At 35.3% G+C, this 25579-nt stretch overlaps 2 long non-coding RNA genes across 2 annotated transcripts in view; one reads left to right on the top strand and one right to left on the bottom strand.

The window, feature by feature from the left end:
• LOC122241165 overlaps positions 1–7140 on the top strand; it is a 95093-nt gene extending 87953 nt beyond the window's left edge. Inside the window, exon 4 of the long non-coding RNA XR_006221161.1 lies at positions 6173–7140. This is a non-coding gene — a long non-coding RNA (uncharacterized LOC122241165). The remainder of the gene's footprint in view (positions 1–6172) is intronic.
• A 7681-nt stretch (positions 7141–14821) lies between these two features.
• Positions 14822–19077, bottom strand: LOC122241166. Its single transcript, XR_006221162.1, has 3 exons — positions 18989–19077; positions 17370–17425; positions 14822–15507 (listed from the first exon to the last, which is right to left on the bottom strand). It is a non-coding gene; the product is annotated as an uncharacterized LOC122241166 (long non-coding RNA).
• Positions 19078–25579: the final 6502 nt, after the last annotated feature.

Genomic DNA, 25579 nt, shown 5'->3' with positions numbered 1-25579 from the left:
GAAGTACTGATGAAAAATAAATGGACCGAGATGGGTTTGTGAATCCCAGATCTTGCTGTTAGTATGTTCATAAACAATATGTGAATGTTACAGTCCAGCAATTTTTTGCCCTCTTTAGAATACTGTAAGCCAAAATACTTTACATAAAATGCATGGTTTTTTTTCTTGCCTTGTTTTTCTGCTTTGTTACCTTCAAGTTATACCGTTCTTTATATTATAGCAACTCAGAGTTTGCACCACTAAATGTGACTCTATAAAGGGCCTCTGATACTGTACTTTGTTATATTTATGTTTTTAAAATATAAAAACAATATACCCTTGAGGATAAACAAAAACTCAGAATTGCACAATTTCAACTCATTTGCAATGTGGCTCGTTCAACATCACATATAGTGCGCTTACATCACTCACAAAATTTCCAACTCTTATACTGCTTCTAGAATCTCAAAAGTTTTAGGACTTTCATTTCCTGACATCTTAATAAAACATGTAGCCTTAATGGCTACCTAACTGAATCTGGGATTTTCATGTAATTTAAAAAATTCTGGACAAAGACAAGTGAACGAATTGACTTCAGAAGTGACTTAACATGTGAGACTCTCATTGCTTTTTTTTTTTTTGAAGAGTGCCCCATGAAAACATACTTATCTGTAAAAATAATCAGAAATGATTCTTTTTCTTTTTTTTAACAGTTATTTATTTTCGAGAGAGAGACAGAGACAGAGTACATGCAGGGGAGGGGCAGACAGAGGAGACACAGAATCCCAAGCAGGCTCCAGGCTCTGAACTGTCAGCACAGAGCCCAACACAGGGCTCAAACTCACAAACCACAAGATCATGACCAAAGTCTAATGCCCAACCAACTGAGCCACCCAGGAGGCCCAGAAATGATTCTATAATATTATTTATAAACTTTCTTATAATAATCTTTATTTGCAATTCCCCCCCCCCAAAATCTCTTTTTAAATCTTTATTCTTGGGTCCTATTTTGGACCCCCTTCAGGGGGTGGTGGTTATTCCTGCATCCAGCATCAAAGTATACGCACACCCTCACAGACAAACATGCACAGTCACAGACAAACAAAACAAACTGGGAAACGTGACAACAGTAGTGTAAGTGACTGTACATGTGGAAAATGTCTGAAAGATAAAGGAAACTAGAAAAAGAATGACTCACACAGCTGTGGAAGACCTTCCCATGGTTTCCATGGACTCTCCTATCTATCCGTATTCAGCGTTAGCTGAAAATCATCATTTCATAAAATCTCAAAATCCAAATTATTCTGTTTCTCATATGTGAATCTCCAGTCTTCACTCTCTTGTTTCTACATTCAGAACATGAGTTCTATTTGTGGTACTACCTAACTTTCTGTGTAGCTTGAGGAAAGCCACTTAAGCTCTCTGAACAATACTGCTTCTTAATATGAAAATTTGGATTAAAATATTGGACCCTGTCTATTCAGAGGATTGCTGTGAAGATCAACATGAAGATTACATCAACTATAAACATGTATACATAGTTTAGATAAGCAGTGTTAACCTAGACACATATTAGATCCAAATAATTTTAATTCTTAGTAGTAATCTGTGGCTTTTCAGCCGCAGATTTAATGTATTTATTCTGCAAACCTTTGTTGAACATTCCCATTCTGAGCATTGAGCACTCAGCCAAGGTGTCCATAAGGGAGTGTTTCAGGTGTGACGTCTGGAAAGAATAGGTTTTGGGGTCTTACTTTCTGGAGATGCCCTTGCTGTTGAATTGCCTGGAGCCTAATCAATGGCTGTAACATGTGGCTGTTCAAGGGACGCTGGCTCCAGGTGCCTGGTGGCGGGAGGGATGAAATCCAGGTTCCTCTCTGCTCCTCAGGAAGTATGCCCTAGAGAAAGAGGAACCTTCTTACACTATTGGTGGGAATCCAAACTGGTGTGGCCACTCTGGAGAAGAGTATGAAGGTTCTCAAAAAGCTAAAAATAGAACTCTCCTACAATCCAGCAATTACACTACTAAGTATTTATCCAAAGGATACAAAAATACTAATTTGAAAGGGTGCATACACCCTGATGTTTACGGCAGCATTATCAACAGTAGCCAAACTATGGAACAAGCCCAAATGTCCACCAACTGACAAATGGGGTAAAGAAGATGTGGTTTATCTGATGGAACACTACTCAGCCATAAAAAGAAAGAAATCTTGCCATTTACGATGATGTGGATGGAGCTAGAGAGTATCATGCTAAGCAAAATAGGTCTGTCAGAGAAAGACAAATATTATGTGATTTCACTCACATGTGGAATTTAAGAAACAAATAAATATAGGGTGGGGGGGGTGGTAAAGAGAGGCAAACTGAGAAACAGACTCTCAACTATAGAGAACAAACTGAAGGTTGCTGGAGAGGAGGTGGGTGGGGGAGATGGGCTAAACAGGTAATGGGGATTAAGGAGGGCACTCGTTGGGATGAGCACTGAGTGTTGTATGTAAGTGATGAATCACTACATGGACACCAGAAATTAATATTGCACTGTATGTTAACTAGCTGGAATTTAAATAAAAACTTGGAGATAAATAAATAAGAAAGAAAGAAAGAAGAAAAAGAAAGAAAGAAAGAAAGAAAGAAAGAAAGAAAGAGAAAGAAAGAAAGAAAGAAAGAAAGAAAGAAAGAAAGAAAAGAAGAAGAAAAGAAGAAAATATCCCCTAGAGAGGGAGCTGCTGAGTCTGGCTGGAGTTGGGGGCTCTTTTTTCCAGTCTTCAAAAGCCACAGAATGGGCTAAGTCTGCGACTCTCTCCCTGTGGGATCACCACTCATCTCTTCAGGCTGAATAGAACATCATTCTTGGCCGACTAAGAAATGCCAGGGTTGGGGTGCCTGGGTGGCTCAGTCGGTTGAGTGTCCGACTTCGGCTCAGGTCATGATCTCACAGTTCATGAGTTCGAGTCCCACATCAGGCTCTGTGCTGACAGCTCAGAGCCTGGGGCCTGCTTCGGATTCTGGGTCTCCCTCTCTCTCTGCCCCTTCCCCACATGTGCTCTGTCTCTCTCTGCCTCTCAAAAAATAAAGAAAATTAATTTTAAAAAATAAAAAAAAAAAGAAATGCCAGGGCCCTCAAGACATATTTTAGATAGTTTTCCTCTAGGTCCTCACCATTTCTCAGGCTATCCTACAGGACCTGTGCCTGATCGTGTTGTTGTAACACCCCCACAAATTCCACCCCTTCTTAGAACTGCAACAGGGACAAAACTCTATCAACAAGACAGAACGTAGTGCCTGTAGAAGATGATCCAACATGTTGTTCATCTTTTTGTGGACAATGCCCTTAAGCCCTCAGGGTCAAAAGATTACACCCATTTCATAAACTTTTCTATCGCCATTATTACAGTTTCTCTGTATGCTATTTGGGTTGAAATTCTGTGCCATTTCTGCAAACATCAACATAATTAGTGTTCTGAAAGTATGCTATTGATATGGTTTGGAAAGTTTTAAATCTTGGACCGTACACAGAGAAAAGTTAAAGTTTTCAATATAAATGTCCAATTAATCTACAAAGCGATCTTTAAATATTCTCATATATTCTGTCCTCAAAAATCCTTGTTTTCCATTCATGTAAAATCATGTCATAATCCAAGAATATAGAATTATTAAAGCATATAAATTCTAAAACTTGTGGCTTGTTCCTGGAAATAATTACATTGATTGAGGCACTGTGAATTTGAAGTAGAATGTTTTTGTGAGTTGCTGCAGGAGAAAACTCTTAAGCTTCATAAATCTAAATTGAGTGACTGAGAAAAAAGAAAAGGTCTATAAAGCTATGAATACCTATTCTAGTAAAGGATGCAAAAAATTTCAATAAAGAAATAATTGGTAATCTTGAATTCAGTGACAGAAAATTATAAATCTGTCTCTTTTATGAAGTCTCTTGTGTGAAATATGGATGAGTTGAGGTTATAAAAAAACATGTTTACCAGCAGGAGCCTAAATCAACAGCTTTGAACATGATAGTTCAGAAAGTAGCAGGGAGCCACTGTTCCTGACATGGGCAACATTGACATTTATTTAATTTTTTACTTTCCCACAGTAGCCATTTCTTCTCCTGCCCTGTCTCTGCCTACCTTTGTCCTTGGTTAAAATAAACCATCGCAGCATTAAATCTGTCTCCCACAGTTAATTACTGCAGTTATGTGTGAAAGCATTTAGTTGCAAAACCTTCTCGATGGGTTTTAAAGACACAGTTTAATATTAGTTTGTATGGTGGTTGCTGTACATCTTCAAACCATACAGACCATGTCAAGTGCTCCAAGGAATAATGAAATATTAATTTTGAGACAAAAAATTAAGTGGCTTAAAGAAGAAGCTGTTGTCTATCCCACGAATGGCTTTTAAGACATTGATATCTATGCTTTGAACAGATCTATTCTTAGCCGTTCAAACCGCATGTAATGAGCCCTAAGTAACTGTCTGCCTTCAGTTATGTAGCACAGATTGAAACCACCAATCCCTTCTTTCTGTCAGAGCACAGCTATGAAGAAAAGGCACCCTTTTCTTATCTACAGTCTTGTAGTTTTTGACAACATTATGCCAAGATAGAAGACCTGTTACTGTCTTGTAAACACTGGAGGGAAAAAAAAGTACCCCTAATGCTTAAATAAGTACTAACGTCCAAGTATTTTGTGGTATGTATACACGTGGATTTGGTAATGCTTTTCCATACTTATTTCATTAAATACTTTACTTGTGAAAAGAAAACCCCCAAAGCCAAATGGAAAAGTTTTCCTTGTTCATTCATACAATAAATGACCATAGAGCATCTTTTGTGTATTAGGGTTGATACATAAGGTTGATCTTCTTTATCCAAAATGTTAAAAATGATGAAGATAAAAATGGGTAGAAGTAAGTGATTGTTATAAGAAATGACTTAAATACCACTGGCACCCAATGGATATTGAGCACTAAGAAAGTAGTATTGGGAAGTAAAAAAAAATAACAACAACTTATTTTGGGCTTTTTTTACCTCTAGCCTTCAATTAAAAAAAAATTAACATTTATTTATTTTTGAAAGCCAAAGAGAGACAGAGAGTGAGCAGGGGAAGGGGAGAAACAGAGAGGGAGAGGGACACAGATTCGAAGCAGGCTCCAGGCTCTGAGCTATCAGCACAAAGCCTGATGCGGGGCTCAAACCCATGAACCATGAGATCATGACATGAGCCAAAGTCAGTTGCTTAACTGACTGAGCCACCCAGGTGCCCCTGTTGGCCTTGAAATTGAAAGCTCCATCAGAAATGTTATAATAGAATAATGACAGCTTCAGCTTTTCTAATGTGCAGCCAATTTTCCTCCAAAGCAGGAATATTATGAGTGCTTAATTAACTCTTAAATAACAATTATTTGTAAATGGTTTGTGGGATTAGGGTAAGATGGAAAAGTGTACAGAGGCAAGACCACTGGAGGCAATCACAATGAGGACTAACTGAAGCTTTAGGACAATCCTTGACGAAGATGCTCGTGGATAAGCTTACTAGATCCATGAACCAGCAAGCACTTAAAAAGCCTCAAAGCAACAAGATAAGACAATTGAGGAGAGACTCCATTTAAAGAGGAAAGCCTTAAAGGAATCTCTTTGCCCATCAATAATTTTATAAAATATACATGCCTACATGGAGTATATGCACACATTATGTTGAGGGACATGATGTCATGAGAATATCTTTTCTGTTAATGTTCCCAGAACTCTTTGATAGAATCAATGCTCATAGTCTTGATTCACTCAAATATATATCTGTCTCCGATATAATGAAAGCTTATGGAACTCAAGTTTTTAAGGCTATCCTATTTAATATTCAAGACCTGGATGAATAAACAGGATAGATGGTATTCTGCGGATTCATTAGCAAGCTCTTGCAACACACTGTATTTAATGCTCCGAATCGGTATCCGTACTGGAATTGCTGTTAGATCCCCCAAACAAAAAGGATGTTTATAGTCTCATGATAGTCTGAAAACACCCAGGCTATCCAAGAATGTATTACCTCTAATACCATCTCTTTCACATGCTTCATTCCACTCTTAAGTATGCTCTTTATTTTGTTGCTGTCATATATTGAGATCTGTATATGGCTTAAAAACTCGTTTATTTTTTCCTAAGATGATACGACAATTTCATTTTAATTTCTCTGTGCAGGTTCTATTTGATAGTCCCACTTGGAGGCAGATTGACAAAGCAGGATTGAGCGTTGACCGATTACATCTGGAATTTTGTCCACCCACAGGTAGAAGCAATTGGCGATGGCAGAAGGAGGAGAAGGCTCAAAATGGCTGTATTGCATCCACCATGTTCATCTCTGGCCAGGCACTCAGTTTCTATCTAAAAACCAACTAGTGTTTTTACTGGCACCTTTTCCAAGTTGTTTCTTTTAGCATCCTCTCTGTATCATGAACTGAACACAGTATACCCTCAGTAACTCATTTAACGTCACAAATTTAGCAGCACTCAAAGAATTATTCATCTCTTGGAATAATGCACCTCAGCAAGGCTTGAAACTGAGCTAAAATGGGATTTTTTTAAACCCAGATTATCAGTGGATGCGATACCCAAGAGTTGTCTCTTTTCATTAACAAATAGAAAAGTAAATTGCAAGAAATGTACCACTCTAGTGTATAATGTTGATAGTGGGGGAGGCTGTGAGTAGGTAGGGGGAAGGGGGTTATGGGAACTCTGTGTAGTTTCTGCTCAGTTTTGCTCTTAACCTAAAACTACTTTAAAAAATAAAGTCTACTTAAAATGGAGGGGGGATTAATAATCCATTTATATAAACAGAGATGACATATTTGCGTTTTTAAAGAGATATTTGGTTTTGTGATTCAGGTCTACTTTATATTTGCCATGGTTTTCTCTGTAAGGTGCACTTATTAGTGAATTTATAAGTCTTAAGACAACTTTTTTCATTGTTGTTTGCCAAATGCAACTTTCTCTGAAGTTGTTATCACCATGCAGAAAATTGTAAGCACCTTATACATTATTTTTCAGCCAAAACAACAGCATGAATAACTTTAATTGGTAAGATTTTGAATTATAAAACTGGCAGTGTAGGGGCACTATGTGGCTCAGTCAGTTAAGTGTCCGACTCTTGATTTCGGCTCAGGTCATGATCTCACAATTTGTGAGTTCAAGCCCCGTGTGCGGGCTCTGTGCTGACAGTGCGGAACCTGTTTGGGATTCTCTCTCTCCCTCTCTCTGCACCTCCCCTCCTCTCTCTCTCAAAGTAATTAAATAAACATTTGAAAATATTGGGGCACCTTGGTGGCTCAGTCGGTTAAGAGTCTGACTTTGGCTCAAGTCATGATCTCCCGGTTCATGGGTTCAAGCCCCATGTCAGGCTCTGCACTGACAACTCAGAACCTGGAGCCTGCTTGGGATTCTTTGTCTCTCTCTCTCTCTGCCCTTCCCCTACTCATGCTCTCTCTCAGTCTCTCAAAAATAAATAAAATGGTGAAAAAAATTTAAATAAATAAAAATGGCAAAGTAGAAATATAAAATTCTGCCTTTGATATTTTTTATGCGTATAATATAATATGGATGAGAAATGACTTGAAGAGAAAAGTGTATGAGGAAGGAGAGCACTGGAATAAGTGAGAGATCAACCTTATCGAAAAACAAACTCGACAATGAAGACTGTCGGTTTTCTCTTTCTTGCATGTTCATTGATCTATGCCTGTGTTTTATTCACTATTTTGTTAATGAATCCATAATCTTCCTTCAGTCATATCATGATCTAGAAGACACTAAATTTAAATAAAAAAGTGATATGCAGTGTTAGAACCTTAGACTGTACATAATGTCAAAAGTATATTTGATAAAACGTAAACCAAAGAATTGAACTCACTCATCAGAAAAAAAAATGAGCATGGATATACTTAAGTCACACTCAAAAAATAAACACCTTAGAAGGAGTAAGAACTTATATAGACAATCTTTCTAATCTTCATCCCACATACATATTGCATTCAACCACTCAGGATTTAGAAACCAGAAAACGGAATTCACAGTGTGAGACTTGGTGTTCAGAATGTTGAACAAAGAACTTGACACTGTTCCTTGCTTCACAAATGGAATTTTCAGAATCCCAGACAGCCAAAGGCTCCTATTCTATGTAGAATGATATGCTTGGATCTGAGAGAAGAAATTCAACAGCCCTGACACTGTCTTGATGCTATACAGTCCTACGTGGCAAATGGATTATTTTTCCAAAGAGAAAAAAAAAAGAGTTTTGTTTTCCTACACTATAGACTTCTTTTAAATCTACTTAAAATATGAAGGTTTGTTTGCTTGTTTGTTTGTTTGATTTTGGCATCAGGTTTGTTTTTGTGGGGGAAGGTGATTCAATCACTCAGAGACTCTAGGTCAGCATGGGGTATTCTTAAGTGCTGGAAGGTGATAACTTGCCTCTTGTGCAGTTCCAGATTCAGAGAGAAAATTAGATTCTCTCACACTAGAGCAAAGGTATTAGCTCTACACAACTAAAGTGTAGGGCAGTTTCTCTCTTCTCCCTGGCTCCTTTTCAAGTAGGTTAGCAGTAAAGGTTGTGTCCATGAAAAAAGAACAGATGACAGCAAATTCAGACTGCACCGGACTCTTCAGTGGATTGGAGCGACTGCCTGATTTCCTCCATATTTACAATACTAAAGGAATCTGAGAAATAATTCAGACGGTCTAAAAAACAGTCTTCGACAGATTTAAAACTGGCTGCCTGTCACTGAAGAAGAGAAGAAAGCTTGGGATGTTTATACACACACAGATGGAAACAGATGACCCTAGTCAGAGATAGCACATGAAACCACAAAGAAACAGAAAAAGAGGGATAAAGTGGGAATCAATACGGAACAGGGCAAAAAAGAAAAGTTTGAATTTAAATCTAAGCTGCTAAATACTGGATGAGCAGGTTCATTGTTCTCTTGGAAAAGAAATCGCTACTTCAGCATCAAGAAAGCCCCTTCAGGCTTTGACTATTTTCACACTACCCAATTAAACGAAACCAGTGCATACTAATGAAAGTAAACATGAAGGCGGGTGGGGGGGGCGAGGTGGGGGCAACGAGGGTTGGGGGGTGGGTAGAGAGGAGAGGAGGATCAAGCCTCTAGGTTACCAATGACTCATTTCTTTTTTGAAGAGTTTAGGATTTAAAGTTTCTGAACAGCAGCATTCTCAAACCACTAAAGGATTCAGTTTTATTTTGTTTTTTTTTTTTTTTCTAATTTTACTAACAGTGTCAGTAGTCCTAGCAGAAGTCTCGGAGTGGGAGTTTAAATAGGAACTAAGATAGAAGGTCAGAGGGAAAAAACACCAACAGACGTAAATCAAGACCAACACAAACATGCTATCTTAATCAATCAAGGTGAGCTTGTCTGCATGATTCCAACTTCTCTACGACAGTCAGGTTCTCACTGCAGCTGCTTTTCTCAACTGCCTGTGGCATTAACTTTTACAACTTTAATTTTCCAATCAGATGCCAAGCATACCTGAGCTCCCTTATGATGGGCACGATTAGCCATGCTCCTTAGCCATAGAAACCATGGCGTCTTTCCCGCAATGAGAAATGAAACTTTAAAAAGTTATTCTGATTTACAACTACACAAATTCTCACAACGTGGTAATAAAGAGACTACATGATGAAACCTGACAGGATGTTAAGCTTCCTGCACAAGTGTGGACAGCTGAAGAGGCAAGAAATAATACAGTCGTCACCGGGCTGTTTCACCTCAACACGGAGCAAACAAAAAGAACGTTGTTAATCAGTTCAACTCTTCGCCTGGGTAATCCTAAACCAGTAATTGATAAATGGGAAAACCATACGGCCTCAGCTCTGTGATTCATAAAGCACATGAATATTCATACCATCTCCTTTGGTCAAGAGGCATTCTACATGCTCCTGGGCAGGCTTGGAAAGAGGAATACAAATAGTTTCTTGCTCAGCAGTAAAATACTGCTTCCCTTTTAAGGCCTATTTTCTCCTATTAAAAGTGAAGTTTAGCAATACTCGGAGGACAGTAAACACAGTGAATGTAGGTAAATGACAAATGGTTCCACAGGAAATGCTGTACTTTAGCTTTTTCATACAGCTACGTTTGGAAAAATATTAAATCTTTAAAGAAAATGGAAGACGCACACTGCCAGAGAAAGCAGCAGTACCACATTTTCACCCTGGAAATACTTCATCTCTGCGTTGTAAGAATAACTTATTTTTCAATAAAATCTTAACATCAGAATTTCTGATATGCTGGAGACAAATAGTTTAGCTTGTGGATGGAATTAAAATAATTTCAGCATGATGTTGATATAAAATATACTGAAGCTCATTCTTAACAAAAGCAGCTTAAAAAGTACTTAAAAGGAAAGTTTATGGTATTTGTACCAATTAATTTCACTTTTAGAAAAGTTTGTCTAAATTATAACGAAATAAACTCAACATACATCTTAACAAAATTGTGGGTACTATGACGTATACATTAAAATGCTATGAATACAAGTACACTTTAAGCACATCTATAGTTAGAGAACTTAGGGGAAACCGTTCATATAAAATGAGGAATTCGTTCACAGTTTGATCTTTTATAGAAACTGATTTTCATATGTGACTTTTCCCTAACTCAGAGCACCTGTTGCTAGATCTCCTCTTTGGTATAAAAATCATCCATTATCCCAGACCCCAAAGATAAAAGAAAAGGAAGAAACAAAAATAAATGAAAAGAGCAGTAGATTTATCTATGCAAAAATATCAAAATATTCAATCCAAGAATATTTTACAACATTATTTAGAATACTAGCTAATTGCTGACCAAACACAGCCATCCACAAAATAAGCATTAATGAAATTGGATATGCCCACATGACTGAACTTCAGGCAACAATTAAAAGTCATAGCTTTAAGAATAGTTAATAAGCGCAAGTTTTCATGTTATATATTTATAGAAAAACTCGGTTAAAATTGCTTATGCAGCATGATCCTGGTGTGTGTGTGTGTGTGTGTGTGTGTGTGTGTGTGTGTGTGTAAATGACTAATCTACATGTTTGGAAAGATTTTTGAGCTCCCAGACTCTTCCCTGTAGTTTCTTCCAAGACATTAATTCTGTCTAACCACTCCATTCAAATCCCTTTCTCTGAATTTCTGTTTGAGAGTTTCATTTAAACATTTCTTTTCTTTAATATGTTAGTTTTGTCTCCTCAACTAATTCATATGCGATTTGAAGATAGGGAAACATCATAAGCATACATAATATAAAATACTTATACATAAATATATAAAATATCCAACAAGATACTGCACATAATAGAGTGTCAACATATTCTATTTGTGGTTGCTCTTTGACTTTGCTATTATGTGGATCCTAATGAAATTTAAAAGGTAATTCCTCTGGCACAACACACAGGAAGAAAGAACCTTTCCAACATCAGTGACATTATTTTTCTTTTCACTCTCCATCAAAGGGAAACAGAATTTTAAAGCGGTTCAGTGATCCAGTTTCTGTTTCACTGATAACTTTTTTCTACAAATTTTATTTTACATATAAAATAGAAATAACCTCCCCTAATAGATAGCACAAGCTTTTGCACAAAATAGAAAAATTCAGAGGAACGGAAAGTCTCATAGCAATAACTACTGTTAGTAGTTTGATGTATGATTTTAGACTGTATTTAATTATATGAAGCTTCCCCCACTCAACATTTTATTATGAAAGTTTTTAAACATCCAGAAAAGTAGAAAGTATTGTAAACACCCATATACCCACTACTTGGATTCTGCAAGTGAATTTTACTGTTGTATCTTAAGCTTTTAATGTGTAAAAAATATTATGTGTTTTATTTCTTAACCAGTAAATGGTTTTTATTTTACAGATATGTATGTAATGCAAAGGATATGTATGTAATTACAGAAAAGTATGTAATGCAAAGGAAGCCTCCCACAAGAAGAAAAGTGTCATTTGTATGTTTCCCCGGTTCTCTGAGGACTTCAGCCTTGTAGTGAATGGAACCTAAGGAAAGCTTGACAGAAAATGAAATGTGTATCCTGTCTACTTAATGAAACCCCCAACCCAAACCAAAGGAACAGAAAACTTTATATGTGCTCTTAAATAAAATAGGTATTAGTGGATTGCCTTACTCAGTGCTTGCATTTCCATAAATGTTGCCTATATCTACTGCTATCTCCTAGGTGCAGCCCTCCAAGGATGGTTTATAAGTGCTGTGATACATCCAATCTATCCCAGTCGGGGCCAGAAAGCAGTTACAGTTTTCTGCAATTGCTTGTTTATGCATTTGCTGTCATAGGACTGTGTACAAGTTGGGTAACAAATCTTTAAACAAACTCCAGGACAAACATTCTAGAATTATAGAATGAAAACTGGGTAGCTCTTAATTTAGCAATGATAGAGAGTTAAATAGAGTGGGCAGAGAAACGGCAAATTGAAAGAAAAAGTCTTTGTGTTTTTAGCACAACGTAGTGCATTGAGCCTACAGTAGCCGCCCCCTCAGTTTTCTTATCTACAAAATGTACTTCATATGACACTTCTCGGGGCACCTGAGTGGCTCAGTCGGTTAAGCATCCGACTTCGGCTCAGGTCATGAACTCACGGTTTGTGAGTTCGAGCCTTGCATCGGGCTCTGGGCTGACAGCTCAGAGCCTGGAGCCTGTTTCAGATTCTGTGTCTCCCTCTGTCTGCCCCTCTGCTGCTTGCACTCTGTCTCTCGCATTGTCTCAAAAATAAATAAACATTACAAAATTTTTTTTAAAATATGATACTTCTCACAAACATATTTTCAGGTCAAAATGAGATAACATTTAAAGCCTGTAATATAGTGACTGTCATATAATAAATAATCAATACATATTAGTATTGGCATCCTAGTGTCATTCTCATTTCTCAGATAGTAACAATTTTGCTGTAATTATACTATATTATTAATAACTAACTAGCCATATGGGTTATACTATATATATATACATATATATAAATGTATGTATATAAATATATATAAATGTATGTAAATGTATACTATATATATATAAATGTATGTTAAAATCATTTCATCAAAATATATAAGTATTCCTTCCAGTTAAACTACAATATATTTCAAGAGCTCTAAACTATGTTTACTAGTAGAGTATATACTGGGATTCAATGTCAAAAATTTGTGTTGCTCTTGAGGAAGAGAGAGAGGGAGGGAGACTCACATATAAACATATTATCCCTTCATTCAGCAAGGAAAGTGGTTCATATTCTGTCTACTAAGGCATTACATGTGGCAGGTTTACGAACAGGGTAAGATGCCTCAGAGGTGAGGGTTTATCACATATCATGAGAGTTGTATTCTACCTTTCAGAGTTAGCAGGACCTAGTAAATTTAGAATCTTTAGAAGAAATTATATATATATATATATATATATATATATATATATATATATATATATATAGTATGCTTAGTTATGAATATGAGTTTTAGTCCAATTTGACATTTTGGTCCAATATCTCAGTGAATCACAGCACTTTTTCCTCTTTAACAATGTCTTTCAATGATTGTTTTACGGTGACTTAAATTTTTTTTTTGTTTTAATCCTTTAATTTTTGTTACATTTGAAATTTGCTTATTCTTTCTTATTTAATTGGTTTAGGAGTGAACATAACCCCCTGGAGTTTGAGAAAATTACAAGGACTCTCCCAGCAATGCTTATGAACCCATTGAGACTATGCTTAACTTTTACTGACGAGGATTTAAATAAGTTTGGAAAGAGATTTAGGTACATAACAGAGAGAAAGCTCTAATACTGAACTTTCAGACATTTACTTACTAAAATTATAACAGACATTATTAACTGGCATTTAATGTGAATAGCTCTGGGCGGATCCAGACTCAACCTATTTTTGTCCGTCAACACTTTGCTGACAGATTTAATGGACACCTTTGTAAATTATTTTAACTGGTATTAACAATACTGATCCTTAAGCCTCCTCAAACCTTATCCCACAGATTGACTCCTAATGGATTAACTGAATTCAACAGACAAGAGCTGCCAAAGCATTAGCATTTCTTTACATTTCAATTTTGGCTTTATGCTAAGATGTCAATGTTTACTTTAAAACTAAATCCAGTCTCTGAAAAATATTTATACTTTTTGTGCCAATAACATTGTCTCACCCTATGGCACAGGTAATTATAACTAATGGAAATCGGCAGTGATAAACTTGCTTTATAATCATCTCAGAGGCGCTAGCCATATACGGAACACATGCTTTTTCAATCCATTATTAAAAACATCTGATACATCTGTGAGAACTGGAGTTTCTCTTTTTCCCTCTCTAGTGTTCTGAATACTGGGAACAGTTACAACTACAACATTTTAAGAGGCTGTTTTTTTTTTTCTTCTTCACACACACACACAAAACCATGAAAGAAGCTTTTACAGGAAGTAACAAATACTCCTAAATGACATTTCATTAAAAATGTGTTCCCTTGGAAAGCGGACAGAACTAAAAGCCATGCTTTTACTTGGCAGAAAAAAAATAGTGCAGCAGGCAATGTGTGAAGCTAAGGAGCATCAAAATCTACTTTGCCATGGATGTGAGCAGCATTCTGACCTAGAAAATAAAAAGGCAAAGGAATTTTACATGTGCTTTGATATGTGTTAAAGTAAAAATTCAATAGAATTCCCATCTCAAGAAAAGAACAAACAGAAAATGCAGACAATTGTATAAACTGTGTTAGTACAAAGCTACCAGATATATTCTTGGTTTCTTTTTTTAAAACTCTACATTCTGACCATAAAACTAAGTTTTTGGGTTTGTTTTTTGTTTTTTGTTTTTTTGTTTTAAAGAAAAAGTGATCTAGTTTTGCATCTACATTAAATATGTCAATTCTCGACTCTGGATAGATCAAGCATATTATGTAATTCTTTTCCTTGTGTACTTTCTTCTCTCTCTCTTTTTTTTTCTATATTGGATTTTGTTGACACTTCCAAATGTTAACTGTTTCTGTGATTAATTGGAAAATAATAACTTTAAAATTGTAAGCACAGTGGCCAAAATAATTACTATTTTGGGTCACTCTTAAGACATCTGCTTTTGACTATTACCCGAAGGACAAATGATTAGTCGGAGTTGTTTCCTTCTCTTCTAGATAGAAGCATGCCCACGTCATCCTTCCTCTGGCCCCCTCCTAAATCCTTAAAAGGAAGATTAAAATTGTCATTGAAAAATCTTCTGTCTGTGACAAGCTTTAACATACTCCGTAAACGAGTTTGCAAAGCAGAGTTAAAATTCTACTGGGAATGGCATTGCCAAGTTGTTTTTCAAGGTTACTTTCTCTTCATTAAAAAACTTTGTAAAATAATAATGAAGAAGAAACGGCTTCCCATTAAGGAAAGAATAAGATTACTTGTCGGTTTTACTGCTCCCCTACTCAAACTTTCTCTTGGTTTGAGGGTAATGCCAGCTCATGTTCTGTAAGAATTCTTCGCTTCACATTCACTGTAAACAGAAAAGAGCCATAATTACACCACATTTGATCCATATCAAAGCAACTGATCCATGTATCGATTTACATAAAGTAAAGCACATAAAACATTTTTGCTTTTCACCCTTACTTCACCACTTTCTAAGGAAAGTTTCCTTTTGCATACTTCATTTGAATACAAAACCCTCCCGTTGAAATTTGTGATGTTAAACAAACCATACCAGTCATTCAACTTTTTAATTAAGGATTCAGTGTTCCATCCCTTTTCAGACATTAAAATTCAGGTGCAGTCATTAATCTTTCTAAACGAATTCACCTGTGGCTAATACTGATGTATTTTCTATGAGGCTTGTCATGGGCTGCGTGCGGCATGCATAACCACTCTACAGTTAATTACACAAGGGATTATCGTTAGTGTCATAAAGATAAAGCCTTGCTAGCAGCATTATAGAGAAGGTCTTTTTCTTTCTTTCTCCTCCCTTCCTTTGGAGCAATGCCCTATTTCATTTTGTTAACATTCACAAAAGTATTTAAGAATAATATGTTGTGTTTACCCCCATGGTAGACACAAGTCAGGAAGTCAGTAGATAGGCATGAAGGGCTACCTATTTTAGAGTTCTGCTATCACAAACTAATTTGCAAGATATTGCCCAAACCCAAAGAAATGAGAAGATAAATGAAATGTAACTTTCAGTTTTAGGCATCTTGATTAAATCTAGGAAATAGATTTTTTTTCTGAATTTGTGAATTGAATGATAGCTCATATATCTGCATTTATAAAACCAAAATGAAAAGATTTGTCGGCTTTACTAAAAATCCCCTTGATATATGTAATGAGTAGAAGTTGCTCAAAAGTTTAAAAAACAAAACAAAACTAGGTAGCTTTTATAGGCTACCTATCAACAATAAAAACAAAAAAATACTGCAAAACAGAAACAAAAGATAAAAACTAGTACAGCAAGTTAGATAAATGTATTTTATTTCAATGACTTAGACCAAGCATATATAATAACTTAATACACCCACACTTTGGTAGAAATAAAATCAAAATGATTCTTTTTTTTGTAGGCACATATCGAAATTTAAATATGTATACTCTAGTTGTAATTGAGAATTTTCTTTGAACTTGTTATCTATGGTATAGTTGTACATTCCCAGAAAATAGGGAAAAATATGTAGATATAAATATGGGTGATATTAAATGAAAATACAGGAAGTACATCGGCTTCGGCTTAAAATAGTTTAAAATTAGCTTAATTGAAATTAGCTTAATCAACAAGAAATCAAAGTTTTTAAGGAGTCTAAAATGCAATCCAGTACATAAAAATAAGGGGAAAAATAAGAAAGAGAAATTTTAAAAATAGTTAAGTTATCATCAAATGGATTCAAAATGTGAGGTTTTTTTTTCAATTTGTTTAATGTAGACTAACAGATTTTAATTTTAATAAAATATGAAAAAATAATCTTTAGCATATCTTTTTGTTATACCTTTGTATTTAGAAATAAGAACCAGTTACTCCTGTCAGATATTTAGGTATTTCCAAAAGGTAGGCAATTGTTTGAATATTTTTCCTATTTTCATCTATGGCCAGCAGCAAATAGGTATAACCACATTGTTTCTCTAGTTTGAGATAATGAAATGAAACATTTATTTTTTACCCGTTTGGCAGATGATCAGTTTGGCATTGGTTTTTCACCAAATAAATAGATCCACTCATATTGAGCAGATACAGACTGATAGCCAAAATTAAAAAGATAACTTACGAAATTTAAACTATATTCCAACTATTCACCACGAAGTTTCCGGTTTCTCCAAATTAAAAATATAAAGTGGAACATGTGACCATCTTGGTTTTTCAGGCTGATACCTACCCACCTGAAAACTAGGATCAAACTTTGCTCTTTCGTTGTTTTACCTCTAAACATATGTTTCTGTAAAAAATAAAGCAGCTCGTTAGATTGATGCGTGTAATTTGATTTAAACGGCTTATAACAGTATTGGAGTAATGTTGTAGACACGGAGCCTGTCAGTAGACAGTCTCTTACTAATACCACTCCCTTTGTCTTGAATGATCTAAAATGGAACCAAATTTGTCAGAGGCCATGTATGTCTCATCCAAGAGTATGGTCACTGAAGTCTTCAGTGCAGCTCTCTCCCCCCCACACACATACTCGTGAACAAGCACGCTGGAGGATATGACTATGGTTCTATAGTCATATAGATATGGTGATAATTTCACTGGATCCTTTTCTATGAATCCCTTATGTTTCCTAATGTTTTACATTCATGTATTCTGAAGAATATCTGATGTGTTCATTCTTTAATGCCATAACATGCTAACAAAATTAATAATACAAGCACCTATGAATATATGAAAACTTTGTTGAGGAAGAACTAAATTATTCTTACCCACCCAACTTTTTAAAAATGTTTCAAACTTAAAAATTATGGAACATATCTTTAAAAAGATTTCTGGGGGCGCCTGGGTGGCTCAGTCGGTTGAGCGTCCGATTTCAGCTCAGGTCATGATCTCACCGCTTGTGAGTTTGAGCCCCGCGTGGGGCTCTGTGCTGACAGCTCAGAGCCTGGAGCCTGCCTCTGATTCTGTCTCCCTCTCTCTCTGCTCCGCCCCTGTTCACTCTCTCTCTCTGTCTCTCTCTCTGTCTCTCACAAATGAATAAACATTAAAGAAAAAAAAATTTAAAAAAAATAATAAATTAATTAATTAATTAATTAAAAAAAAGATTTCTGTCCAAGCTATAGAAGTATATTCCTAAAGTCCTGATATGACTTTTAAAATCATTCCTGGCATGGAAGTCATTGATACCCTTGGAATATTACTTTATACCAGTTGATTTTATCAATTTTTTCAGAAATGTTTTGTCTACGGCCATACCACCCTGAACGCGCCCGATCTCGTCTGATCTCGGAAGCTAAGCAGGGTCGGGCCTGGTTAGTACTTGGATGGGAGAAATGTTTTCCTCGAAGCAATCTTTATAAAAGAGAAGGTTTTGCTTTTCATCTTCAGACTTTAATATAAAAGTTATTAAATTCATGACAAACCTTAAATTTGAATTAATCTAACCTGGAAAGTGGAGTATATGAAGATAAACGTATTTGGATAGGAAAATTTTCAATTTTTGTGGTACTTACTGTTTTCTTACCCCAAAGAGATCCTACTGACTGTAGCCATACCTTTAAAACACTGGTTTTATTTTTGCTTTAACTTAGATTATTTCAAGTTTTACAAACTTGGGGCTCAGTCTGTTGGGCATCTGACTGTTAATCTCAGCTAAGGTCATTAGCTCATGGTTTGTGAGACTGAGCTTCACTTCAGGCTGCACTGATAGCATGGAGGCTGCTTAGGATTCTCTCTCTCTCTCTCTCTCTCTCTCTCTCTGTCCCTCCCCTGCTCGTGCTCTCTCTTTCTCTCTCTCTCGCTCAAAATAAATAAATAAACTTAAAAAAATAAAGTTATACAAACTTTATAATACCTTGCTTTATTTTAAAACTTCTTTTGAATTTTTAATACTTCTCACCCCCACCTGCCTGTTTAAAACTGCATTCTTATGATCCTTTATATGTACATTCTTCCCCTCTCTCAAAACTGTTAAGAATGTAATGATGTAACAATATACTGACAAGCAAGTTAGAATATAAAGCTGACAAACCTTTAATTTTAATGCATTAGTCTATATAAGATATATTGTAGCTCAACTAGTGTGAATGTTTTTAGGGATGCATATGTAGGTTTCTGAAGTTCTTAGGTAAAGCAAAGTTAATAATTAAATTAATCAAGCTTAAATATACACTTAATCTTTTTAAGTGTGTTTTAATAGTTGGAGCTTAAAAGAATGTGTTATCTGTTAAATGCGATAGTAAATTTTATATGTCGTGAATATATTTTGGCAATTTTTAAAACTACATTTATGGTTTCTGTTAGTTGCACAGATGATTGGGGGAAAAAAACCTAAATCCATGTACGATTAAAATAACTTCTTACCAAACATCCGGGTCAGTAGACGTCATACTGATCTATAATATCGCAAACCACCATAAAGCTTTGACTATCTTCCTATGCATTAGAGAGCCGATTGGCTCTCTTATGATTTGTTTAGCAATGTTGACAAATATCTGTATCTTTGTATATATATGTCTATATCAAATGTCTATATCTATAAGGACAAAGTTAACATTTTTAAAAATATTAGTTTGCAATATGTATTCAGTTTTGATTTGTCTTTATTACCTACAATTTAATCCTAAATGCCAGTAACATTAAATATGATACATATAACATTAAATATATATACATATATATGTATATATGTATGTATGTATATGTCAGATATAGAGATGTGTTGTACAATTTGAAAAGAGAAAAAGTATAATGAGGTAAAATCAGTGCAAATAATACTTGAAGATACTCCTATAAATTCTGATTTCAAAATTTAGAAAGTAAAATATTGATTTAAGATATTTTCCTTTTTAGGGGCGCCTGGGTGCCTCAGTCGGTTAAGTCTCCGACTTCAGCTCAGGTCACGATCTCGCGGTCCGCGAGTACGAGCCCGGCGTCGGGCTCTGGGCTTATGGCTCAGAGCCTGGAGCCTGCTTCCGATTCTGTGTCTCCCGCTCTCTCTGCCCCTCCCCCGTTCATGCTCTGTCTCTCTCTGTCTCAAAAATAAATAAACGTTAAAAAAAAATTAAAAAAAAAGATATTTTCCTTTTTTAGTGGAAAATCTCTTATTTTTCAGTGTTTTATATTAAATGAGCAATAGATAACACTCTGCTAGAAGATAAATTTTGTAAATACACAATTTTCCATGTAAATATCCCTTAATACCTTAACTAAAGAAGTAGAAAAGCCTCTCATTTAAAAAATCTGTTCCATTCATTGGGTTAGAATCAATAATTGAAATACTAAGCATAAATTCTAGTAATTTATTCTCAAGCATTATTTTAAAATGATTTTCAGGCTATGACCTTTTTTTCCTTCCCTCCTTCCCTTCCTTCCTTCCTTCCTTCCTTCCTTCCTTCCTTCTTTTCTTCCTTCCTTTTCTTAATTCCAGAGCCTGGCTAAATGTCTTGTTTCAATGGGCTGCCAGTTATTAAATTCGAAAACATTTAATATGAATTCAAGCTCATACTGTGAAAACAATATCCTGGAAGACAAAGATAAAATTCAGTGTTGTGAGCTGAGATCACCATTGACCTCACAGCATTTTTCTTTATTATCAGTATTTCTAATCTTCCAATTCAGGATTTTGAATTTCCTTGTTTATCAGTATCTCTACTCAAACTGAAAAGATATTTCTTAGCCTAACTTTTGTACCGATAGAAGGAAAAGAACATTCCATCTACCTTTCACACTGGTTACACAACGTAGACATATGCTACACCCCTAATAGTCCCATACCATGACTTCGGTTTTATGGCAGACAGCTTGCAAACCTACTGACAGGATACAGTATAAACACACCAGGCTTTATGGAATTAGTCGATGCACTTGCAAGGTTAATGTAGCATCTGTGATGCAAATCTGTGACCATTCTAATAGCTCTATTGGTAGACCGATGCCATTTCTCAGATCTGCTCTTGAGTTCCATTAAGCAGTTTCCCAGTCACCATTAACTTCAAGTATCATTTACGTAGTAAATATATGATTCTATGGAAAGGAATACCAGAAGTGCAGCCCATTTACACACCACAGGATACTGTTGAATTACAGAAGCACCAACCACATTTAGAATATTCTGGACTGACAGCACATTCTGAAGCGTCACTTTGCATTTCTGGACACATGTTCAATTTCTGCTCATGAGTAAGCTGGTCACTGGGCTGATACATTTGCTATGAAAGGCTTCATTTTTCTCATTTAGAGGTTCAGCAACATGTCTTGCTGAGGATATTTACAAGATGTCATATTCTCACAAGCATCGGATAGACTCTGGAGTCAGGAGCAAATTTCACACAGGACAGGCTTTCTTTTTTATCCGAGAGCACTGGGGCTGAGAGCCCAGCAGGATTCATCTAGTCCACAAAAGCTCTTCACCCTGCACACAGTGTGTGCTTAGCCAGAACACCCACACTTCGTGCTTTCTTACCAAATGACATTTTCTGGCTGCTCACTTCATATTTGTCACTTGTATACAACGTGTAATGTCTAAAGAAAGCATGATCAGCTTGGGCATCACTAATCTCATTACTGTAATAGCTCTGAAAACATGCGACAAAAAGTAACCGGTAAGCCACTGCACATACACATGCCATGCTCAGCATGCCCCTCATTGAAACATGCAATTCACCGGCTGCTAAGAAAGGCAGCAGTCAGCAGTGCCAATTTGACTCCTCACTCCCTGCGGCAAATGAAGAATAACTACTCAGACCTAAATGAAAGGAGTGCTGACAGGCCTATCTACCTTAAAGGGCTATCAAGCACAAGGGTGCAGCATAAAACCCACTAACCTTTCAAATCTGATTGAACATTTCTCTTTTTGGAGACAGGAGCGAGGGAGTTCTGTCTGTCCATTTGAAGTTTTCTTATTGTCATTTAGTCTCCCTTTCATTAGAATATGACTCCTTAGACTTCAACTTGAGGTCTATTGAGACCAGATTACATCATTACCGTTATGTGGTATGTTACACACTAATCATAACCATTACCACTTACAAGTCTGCAGCTTCATTCAATTAGCTGCCTGACATGGATTTTGCAGTTAATTCATGGTGAAGGTCAGCAGTGGTCAGAGTGGCAGGTGCATTCTGCTACCTTTTTGAATGCCAATTATCAGTCTTGGATAATTAGAGTGACTCATAGACAAGTTAATCAGATCAAAACCTAAGGTAAGAGGCTTATGGAACTGTCCAATACTATTAAAAATCATAAAGGATAATCTATGAATTTAAATAAATATTTATCTCTTAATTTACTTAAAATCTATATATTTATGCTTATCTCCTTTATTCTTACTACCAAAGAAAATGTTTATATACCATGGACATAGGGGTATATGTGGTGTTTTAATAGATATATGTTTGATTTCCATTAATAGGAAATATAATAAATCATATGATTTCAAATATGTCATCAAAATAATTTTAAATATTTTCTGTATAATGTTTGTGGTGAAATCACATTTATAGTTTAAGGACTCCCCCACCCCCTTCCAAAGCTGTTTTTCTTGAAAAATTGCAATCTTTCTTTCTGATAGTTAGAATTCTATATCATATGGAACTCCTTTGTGCTGTGGTTATCAAAAAACTTGGAGCTTATTATGGCATTCATTTAAGGTATTTACATTAGCCACATACTTAGCATATGGTTCACTTTCATGATCCATGGACTTCAATTATTTTAGATATCTTTTAGGTAAGTGATCTCAATACATATATATCATAATGTATTATATATTAATAGTCTAATACATTATATATTATATATTGAATAATTAAATATTTTACATTTAATATTTATATGTACTTTTGATACAGTTTACTTCTTGTCTTAAATATATATATGTTTACATTTGAGCATACATATACACAGACACATGCACACATATAGGCATATATACTTAAATCATTGTAAGAGGATAAATAATATAAATCAGTCACTAATTAAAAGCTAGTTAGTCACCATAAATTGTTTTGAATATCAGTTATATCAATGGCATATTTCCTAGGCTCTTCCTAGTGCGAATGTAAGGATCTGAATCCATGTAGTGTTTAGTGAAGGTACCATGTGCCAGACACTGGGCTGGCCAGGCAGTAAGCATAAGTAGTAAATTAGATAGACGTGGTCCTACTCACCATTGAAGTTAGAGTCCAGGGTAATACAGACATATACCTCATCAGTTCCAACATAGTGATAAAAACCATGATATGAAGAATGGCAGAATGATAACTGTTTATCTAGTTGACAGCTACATGGGGATTCATTATACCATTCCTGCCTCTTTGATATTTTTGAAAGAAATTAAATCCATTCTTTAAAGGTCAGTGTCCTTTTGTGGAGGAAATTCCTTATTGTCTTAGATGGAGTGTAGTGGAATCAGCCAAGAGAAGGCATGTGAGGGGATCAGCGGCGTTGGCTAAGTCTGTACTGTCTCATTCACAGAAGATGGTATTCTCAACCATTGGAAGTGAGGAGACACATCATACCTTCTGGGCAATGAGCAGAATGTAGTTCAGGATGAAGTCATGAGAGATGAGCGTAACAAGGAAAACAAAATCCAAATCACTAAGCGTTTCCAAATCATGTTTTTTAGATTTTATTCTGAAAATAATTTATTGTCTAAGACTGAAGTTTCTAAAGCCCTATATAGGTAGCAATGTATTTTAAGAATAACGTCACTTTTTCAAGGAGTTAAATCAATACCTTGGGATATTTTTTTTCTATGTGAAATATAATCAGAGGCTTTCAAAACATGATACAAGAATACAATAAGTTGATACTTTATAAGAAGGCTGGACAAAGAGTTTAAACTGGTTTCCTTAAATGCATACTTTTAAAGCCAACATTTTAATCTTTAATTTAGTGGAGAGAGTCACAGTATGACATAAAGAGAAGTCACATCTCAGAAAGGTTTCTTGAGGCAGAATGAATGCCGATTGAGGTAGTCAGTTTGTCCCATATGTGAAAGGCCATGTAAATGGTGTGGAAGTTGTCTATGTTGGAATGCTCTTCTGTAAAGACAACTATAGCCAGAGACAATCAACTATTCAATAGGACTTATTTGCTTGAGTCTATACTAAACGTAAACTAAAAGAGTCATGAAAAACAGGATAAAAGAAGTGTTAACTTATTAAGTGACTAACAGTTTGTGGAGTCCTTCAACTTTTCAGAATTTTTTTTGTTGTTGTTTATACCAGTCATTGCTGCATTTTATTGATTCTCACATTTCCCTTCATTTGTATTAACATTCTACCATCTCAAATCTCTTAAAATGGTTAATCTAAACAATGGTAATGAAAATCCAATGGCATCTGTTAAAAGCACTAACTTTACAATTGTAACTTTATAGCCTCATTCCCAAAAGTTATGAAAAGTATCCAGACATTCAGAAAAGTAAATTTGCATGTGCTTTTTTTCTTTCTCTAAGATTTTTACTATCAGCACAGAATACTTCAGAAAATAACATTACAACTTGTAGAAAGTTAATGCTATACCCGGAAAAATATTGATTTTTAAATTTGTTAAGACAGTAAGAGAGAAAAAAAAGACAAATCTCATGTCTGGATTAAGTCAAAGACTCAAGATGAAAAGTTGGTAATCAGTTCTGACTTTCCTGTCCTTTGCAATAAGAAAACGACACCCTATTCAATAATGGGACAGAGACAAGTAAAGATATTTACATTCATAAATACCAGATGATTGCAGAAATGTGACTCTAAAAGGATCACCCTGATTTAGTTTTTCCTCTGAAAATTAATGCTTTTTATTTACATTGATTGTAGATCTCCTTCATCTGAAAATATAAATTACCCATCAAATGTCAAGGACAATATATCACTGCTGTAGTTTGGTGGGTCATTTAAAATAAATTGTTAAAGAACTTTTAGCATTTTATTTCTCTTGGAAGAAGTAGCATGAATTTAATAATCATAACATTGTGCCAATTATCATGTTCAGTTTTGAATGTATTGTGTTATTTTACTAAATACTTAAAAGTTCAATAAAGTGTCTTTATCAAAACATTTAAAACATGATAAAGTATCTGGATAAAAGATAGTATGCTCTAAGACACTCTGAGAAAGAATATAAATGATATTATCTTTGATAAATAGTATTTAAAAAGGAGATTTGAAGAAAAACCAGTGACTACTGGCTATAAAAGGAACATCTTTTAACTCACACATTAATTAGCATCCTATTTTTGTGAAGTAATTTGTGGGCTTGTAATTAGAAGTTTACGAGTGGAATTTGAGTTCCATCCAAATATGTGATGCATAAAATTTAAATAGAGTTTTGGTATATAGAAACTATTAAAACATATTCACAGTTATATGAAGAGAATATGTTTGCTCACAGTAAAGAAAAAAAAAAGATGAATAGTTTGCAATACAAACAGAATTCCAGTTGCATG

This window comes from Panthera tigris, chromosome C1, assembly GCF_018350195.1.
Source record: "Panthera tigris isolate Pti1 chromosome C1, P.tigris_Pti1_mat1.1, whole genome shotgun sequence".
Lineage (NCBI taxonomy): Eukaryota > Metazoa > Chordata > Mammalia > Carnivora > Felidae > Panthera > Panthera tigris.
The sequence above is the reverse complement of the archived record's forward strand: the minus strand, read 5'-3'. Positions and strand labels throughout refer to the sequence as shown.